Source organism: Palaemon carinicauda, chromosome 17, assembly GCF_036898095.1.
Source record: "Palaemon carinicauda isolate YSFRI2023 chromosome 17, ASM3689809v2, whole genome shotgun sequence".
Lineage (NCBI taxonomy): Eukaryota > Metazoa > Arthropoda > Malacostraca > Decapoda > Palaemonidae > Palaemon > Palaemon carinicauda.
Window position 1 is genome coordinate 67,369,323 of NC_090741.1, and position 7,163 is coordinate 67,376,485.

The window sequence follows — 7,163 nt, forward strand, 5'->3', positions numbered from 1 at the left end:
ATGCCTAGAGTAAAAAGAAAGGTTGAAAATATTTTGACGAACCAGACCAAAATTTTGAGTGGGTTAAAAATCCATTTATTACAGATAAAGCTGAGGTGGAGAAGATCAAGCTCAACCCAACATCAAAAGGGTTTGATAATCTTGATAGGATTGCAAAAAATTGGACAAAGTTGTCTTAGTTATAAATGTTATAAACGACTAGTCACACTTTAAAGTAATTTATTATTACATAGATATGTGAAAGTATCTTTTTTTATTATGAATATAAACATTTAAAGTTCTTGTAAATAATAAAAAATAACTAAAAGTCCAATTGACTACACTCACTTTTTTTTAATGAGGCGCATTTGCACTGAGTCGCAGCGGTGCCCTTATAGCTCGGAAAAGTTTCCTGCTCTCCGATTGGTTAGAATTATCTAGTCCAACCAATCAGCGGGCAGGAAACTTTTCCGAGTTAGAAGGGCACCCCTGCGAGTCGGTGCAAATCTGCCTCACTAAAAAGAATTGACTATAGTCCCTCCCCCAATAAACTAAGGTCAATAAAAAAAAAGCCTTGAAAATAAAATGAAAATGGAGCACCCTCTTAAAAATAAAACCTGGCCCAAACGCAATTTCTCCTCTCAATCTGAGTCAACTTTTGTAGAAAAAACTTTTTGATGGAGTTTTTCCGACCAATTAAAACTCGAAGCGGCGTTTCTGTGAGCGTCTTAAAAGCTTCGTTCGATGTGGAGGTAATAACATCGTTCAGCGCGTTTTAAGTTGTCATTAGACATGTGTCTCATTAAGCATGCTCAGGGGAGAGGACAGAGGGCAAAAGTGCATGATAAGAAGAGAGAGAGAGAGAGAGAGAGAGAGAGAGAGAGATTGAGAGAGAGAGAGAGAGCCTTTCTAATTGATTTTAAATCATCTTTTGTGTTTTGTGTTTGTTTGTGAGAGAGAGAGAGAGAGAGAGAGAGAGAGAGAGAGGAATTAGTCCACATAGAAAATTAGAAATGAATTAGTACAATTAGAAAATTAAAAATTGATCTTAAATTAACTTTGTGCGCTTGTTTAGGAGAGAGAGAGAGAGAGAGAGAGAGAGAGAGAGATGGGTATTAGAGGAAATTAGTCCAAATAGCAAATTTTAAATGAATTAGTACAATTAGAAAATTAGAAAATTAGAAATTTATTTAAAATCAAATTTGCGTGTTAGTTTGTTTCAGAGAGAGAGAGAGAGAGAGAGAGAGAGAGAGAGAGAGTGAGTTCACACAGACCAACTATATTGCTTTACTCCAAAAACTTTTGATGCAATAACACCAAACTCGTCACCATCCGGTGTATTTCTCGAGCTGAAAATCAGACGGGCGACGAAGTTTTAGCGCCAGAAATCGGAGACTAATGTTTGCTCTGACCTTACCCTCCCTCTCTCTCTCTCTCTCTCTCTCTCTCTCTCTCTCTTCTTATTCTTCTTCTTCTTCTTCTTCTTCTTCTTCTTCTTCTCCTCCATATATTTACGGAATTTTAAGCAAGAGTTTCTCGTTCTTTTGAAAAGACTTCCCCTCTCTCTCTCTCTCTCTCTCTCTCTCTCTCTCTTCTTCTTCTTCTTCCTTCTTCTTCTTCTCCTTCTTCTTCTTCTTCTTCTTCTCCTCCATATATTTACGGAATTTTAAGCAAGAGCTTCTTGTTCCTTTGAAAAGACTTACCACCTCTCTCTCTCTCTCTCTCTCTCTCTCTCTCTCGCGTTGTTCTTCTCCTCCATATATATACGGAATATTAAGCTAGAGCTTCTCGTTCTTTTGAATAGACTTCCTCTCTCTCTCTCTCTCTCTCTCTCTCTCTCTCTCTCTTCTTCTTCTTCTTCTTCATATGTTTACAGAATCTTAAGCAAGAACTTCTCGTTCCTTTGAAAAGACTTTCTCTCTCTCTCTCTCTCTCTCTCTCTCTCCTCTCTTCTTCTTCTCCATATATTTACGGAATTTTAAGCAAGAGCTTCTCGTTCTCTTGAAAAGACTTCCAGAATCCACTGACTCTTAACGAAAATTGGAAAGGAATCTTGTCCTCTGAAGTTGTGACGTTGAAACAGCTTTTCACGGTGCGAAAAATAACCGACGATCGTGAAAAAGGGAAGAAAAGTTTTTATGGGGACGAATCTGCGAAGTGCAAGAGGTCTTCAAATCTGTGTGTTTCTCCTGTGACACTCTCTGTCTACTTATTACTCTCTTTGCATACACTATTCGTACGAAAAAAATGAGTTCATAAGAACTCATATTGACAATGCCCTAAGGAAAGAGAACCCTTGCAGAGAGATAATTAAAGGAAATATAACACGTAATTGTAATTAAATCAAATTAGAATAATTCATTAAGAATAAAAATAAAAGGATAACTTTAAAGAAATATTATTTTCATGTCTCTGTAACTACTTCTGGAAGTGACACACATTACACACAATCACAGACAGACAGACACAAACACTCTCTCTCTCTCTCTCACACACTCTCTCTCTCTCTCTCTCTATGTCTCTCAACACACATATATATGTATATATATATATATATATATACAGTATATATGTGTGTATATATATATATATATATATACACACACAAACATTCCTTTGTTGACCTAGGCCGGGAATTAGGTACCTGAGAGATCATGGACTGTGGTGGGTTGCCACTATAGTGGGGAATGGCAAGACTCACACACACACACACACACACACACACATATATATATATATATATACATACACTGTCCAATATATATATATATATATATATACATACACTGTCCACGATAAAGAACGATAAATAATTAGACAAACCTTGAAGCAGTTAGCCAGGAAAATCTTTGAATACCGGACTTGTAATTACACGAAGTAGCCGAGTCAGGGAAAAAAAAACACTTATAATAAATTACACGGAAACTCTTACTCTCCACGAGGCACTCGCGTTGCGTTGGGAAATTAATGAACACAATTACTCCCACCGTATCGGGCTTTAAAAGTCCTAATTACTTGATCTACCTGATAAATGGTTTGCACTGTCGGTTCTTTCCCCCTTTTTTTCTCTCTCTCTCTCTCTCTCTCTCTCTCTCTCTCTCTCTCGCTGCTCTAGAAGTCTCGATTTCTTCTGGCAATTTTTACTCTCTCTCTCTCTCTCACAGTGTTCCCTAAAAGTCTCAATTTCGTCTAGTTCTTTTCTCTCTCTCTCTCTCTCTCTCTCTCTCTCTCTCTGTGCTCTAGAAGTCTCGATTTCTTCTAGCAATTTTTACTCTCTCTCTCTCTCTCTCTCTCTCTCTCTCTCACACACACAATGTTCCCTAAAAGTCTCAATTTCATCTAGTTCTTTTCTCTCTCTCTCTCTCACAGTGTACCCTAAGTCTCAATTTCTTCTAGTTCTCTCTCTCTCTCTCTCTCTCTTTCTCTCTCTCTCTCTCTCCTCTCTCTCTCTCTCTCTCTCTCTCGTTTGATACTGGTTGCTTAAAAACGCTCTTTTGTAGTTTTGTACCATTTTCCTTGTTATTTTACTAGGATTTCTATTAATTTTAACTTTGGTTTATTTACCGATATGATAGCAAGGCCTTCTTATTTCAAACGTACATTGTGAGTTGGCAAATCATTTCTTGGAATGAATATTCAATCTTTAAAAAGGCATTATAGAATTATTTGTTAATCGACTCTTAAGTGTCTTTTTAAATGTAGTATCTGGTGTTCCTAAGAGGAGTGGTCTTCACCAACGATTGTAACCCTATCTTATATGTATATGGAAAGAATAATGATGGGAATAATAATAAGAGACAGAGAGAGAGAGCAACATGCAGACGAGATCAAAATAAAGTAAAGGATATTCTCACAAACTGTTAGAAAAAAGGAATGGATATGGGCAGAACATATAATAATGACAGATAATAGATGGACATTAGGAATAACAGTATGGGTACCTAAAATTTGCAAAAGAAGCATGATTAGGAAGAAATGATGATGGATTAACGAACTAAGAAAATTTGCGGGTATAAACTGGCACAGAAAGAGCTTAAACATACGCAAGAGGAAAGACATCTGAGGCCTCTGTTCTGCTGTGGACTATCTACGGCTGATGAAGAGAATATATGATGTATGGTTTGACCTTGACTTTTTTTTCATAGATATTTCTACTTTCTTTGCATCGACCCTTTCTCGTAAGTAAATGAAAAATCAAATTTTAGGTTGGTATAAAAAGGTCTAGGAAATCAGATCCTCCAACCTTGATCTTTTCATTAATCCTTTCATTGCCATTGGTGAAATTAACAAAACTTCTGATAGAGCAAATCTTCGAAGATCACACAAACCGTAGCTTGTTAATATTTATTGGAAAGCTCTCATCAGGACCTTTCAAATGAATGCCATCTTGTTAGGTTTACGTGATTTTGAAAGATGTTTACCTTTTTACAATTTTTAACTAAGTCAAAATGGCACTGGAAGGGTCAACTGGGTTTCTTTAATTCACTGTAATTCATTCAACATTCTTGGTGTCGGTTCTGACAGCAAATTCCCTTTTGATAAACATCTAGAGTTAATGTTTCTTCACTGGAATTAAAAGTGGGTTAATTGAAAAAGTCTTTCTAGATTTTTCAGGAGACCTTTCTATCCTGAAGAAATGTCATGTCAAGATTGTCGATAAAGGGACCATTATCTTAATCAGAATCAGAAGTTCTAGATGTAGGCCTGCGTATAAAATCAACAGCTGAACGTCACACGTTTTCCCAACCCAAAAATGGTCCTCTGTCCACGGCGTTTCCTAGTTATTTCTCATCACCTTCGCTAACTTTGCTGCGAAGGTTATGTTTTCATAGGCGTGTATTTATTTGTTTATGTTTGTTTGTGATTCGCATAACTCAAAAAACTATTAGACCGAATCTCATGAAATTTGATGGGATAATTGACTATGATCCAAGAGCAATTTGATTAGATTTTTGTAGTGATTGGGTCAAAGTTCAAGGAAAAGAAAAGGTCGAAAAGTCTTTTTTGATATATCGTCTTTAATTTTTATCAAATATGCATGAAACTTGTGCCAATAGGTGATATATGCGAAGGTATGCGCTCTACCGAGTACCCGTTTCTAGTTTCTATCTACGAAGCTACCCATATTCTATATAACTGAAAGCAAGAATCAGAATAGTTCGAAAAACAGAAAAGAGAATAACCATGTTCATAATTCGTGAGGTACTCTGGCCGACACGGGAAAGCTCCGCTAATAAATTTATTGACATAAACGCAAAATCTACAGCCCCCCAAAGTGGACAAATAAATAAAAACGATATCACGGGACAAAGAGGGAATCTAAAATCACAGTTACCAATTCATAACCAGCGTATTTGGTTAGACTGAAAACAACCAATCAGGTTTCAGCATAGCTCATTACCCGCAATTCAAAGCGAAATAACAAAATTCGATCGGTCATCTTTTACCCATAATGCAACACCTAGAAAATCATATCGGCAAATATTTCGGTAACAGTATATTTCCAATAGTTTTTGCCTTAATCATATTAAAAAAAGTAAAATAAAACCAAAAGATTTAATTCCCTCGGTAAGATGACAAGCGATAAACTGATATTGACAAAATTGGGGTTAACCTCTTCTGACAGTTTTGTCATTTCATATATTTGAGAAGGTTTAAAAGTCAGCCATGAAAGGGAGAGTCAAGGGACAAGACAATGTCCTAGAGAATGTCTATATACACATGATCGGCGACCATGTCTTCTGTCAATAAAGCTAGGACCAGGGAGAGTCAGGCAATGGTTGATGATGAATCAACAGGTAGCCTCAGAGGCTCCCCCTAACTCTTCTTCCCTAGCTCACAAGGATGGTGAGGTTGCAGACACTACTAGAAACTATGGAGTTTGAGCGGGTCTCGAAACTCCGTCCAACAGATTGTCAGGCAAGGAAGTTTCCCATAGGCAACCTCAATTCTTAGGGTTGTAGTGGCCGTTGTGGTAACGTCCCTGACTGGTCAACACCAGACTGGGTTTCGAGCCCCGCTCAATCTGGTTAGTTTCTTTGGTCGTTGCAACCTCACCATCCTTATGAGCTAAGGATGGGGAGTTTGGGGAAGCATATAGGTCTATCTGATAAGACATCAGCAGCCACTGCCTGCCCCTCCTTGGTCCTACCTTAGATGGATATGGAGCTTGGGCGCTGATCATATGCATAAATGGTTACTCTCTAGGGCATTGTCCTGCTTGACAGGACAATGTCACCGTTCCTTGCCTCTGCCATTAATGAGCGGCCTTTAAGCCTTTAAACAAGGTTTTGAGTTTGATCTCATTCTAGGTCGCTTACAGGAATTTATTAATAATTTCTATTTGAATGTTTAAAATGAAGAAAAACACAATAATCAAAAGAATTTTATAATGGTGACAGGACCCAAATATAACTTATTCTTTTCTTTTATCTTTTTCCTGAATGCATTTCTAATACCTCATATCCCCTGAGGTTCAAGAACTGGTTCTACGCTGCCCTCTCACGAAGTGACTATGACCGTTTTCAAAGTCAAATTCTTAAAAACCCTTTGAAAGGGTTCAGATCTTTAAAGGGTTCTAATCCTCCATGGTCGTCTGAATAGAACCTTTGAGACGATATCCAAAGTAGCAGGGTTTTTTATACAAGGACTCTCTCTCTCTCTCTCTCTCTCTCTCTCTCTCTCTCTCAAATATCCAGCATCTACCGCAGCTTCAAGCATAATATGAATTCTCCCTCACTCTCTCTCCGCGCGGATAATCATTACCTTAAATTCAGGGGTTTATTTATGTTATTGCTGTGTGTTACTCTCTCTCAATATATATATATATATATATATACCAAGGCACTTCCCCCAATTTTGAGAGTTAGCCGACATCAAACAAATGAAACAAAAAAAGGGGACCTTTCCTCTCTACGTTCCTCCCAGCCTGACAAGGGACTCAACCGAGTTTGGCTGGTACTGCTAGGGTGCCACAGCCCACCCTCCCCCGTTATCCACCACTGATGAAGCTTCATAACGCTGAATCCCCTACTGCTGCTACCTCCGCGGTCATCCAAGGCACCAGAGGAAGCAGCAGGGCCTACCAGACAGCGTCACAATCGCTCGCCATTCATTCCTATTTCTAGCACGCTCTCTTGCCTCTCTCACATCTATCCTCCTATCGCCCAGAGCTTCCTTCACTC

At 38.2% G+C, this 7,163-nt stretch overlaps 1 protein-coding gene across 5 annotated transcripts in view; it reads right to left on the minus strand.

Annotated features, from left to right (window-relative positions):
- LOC137656844 (sushi, von Willebrand factor type A, EGF and pentraxin domain-containing protein 1-like) overlaps nt 1-7,163 on the minus strand; it is a 351,606-nt gene that overhangs the window by 68,435 nt on the left and 276,008 nt on the right. The window lies entirely within an intron of this gene.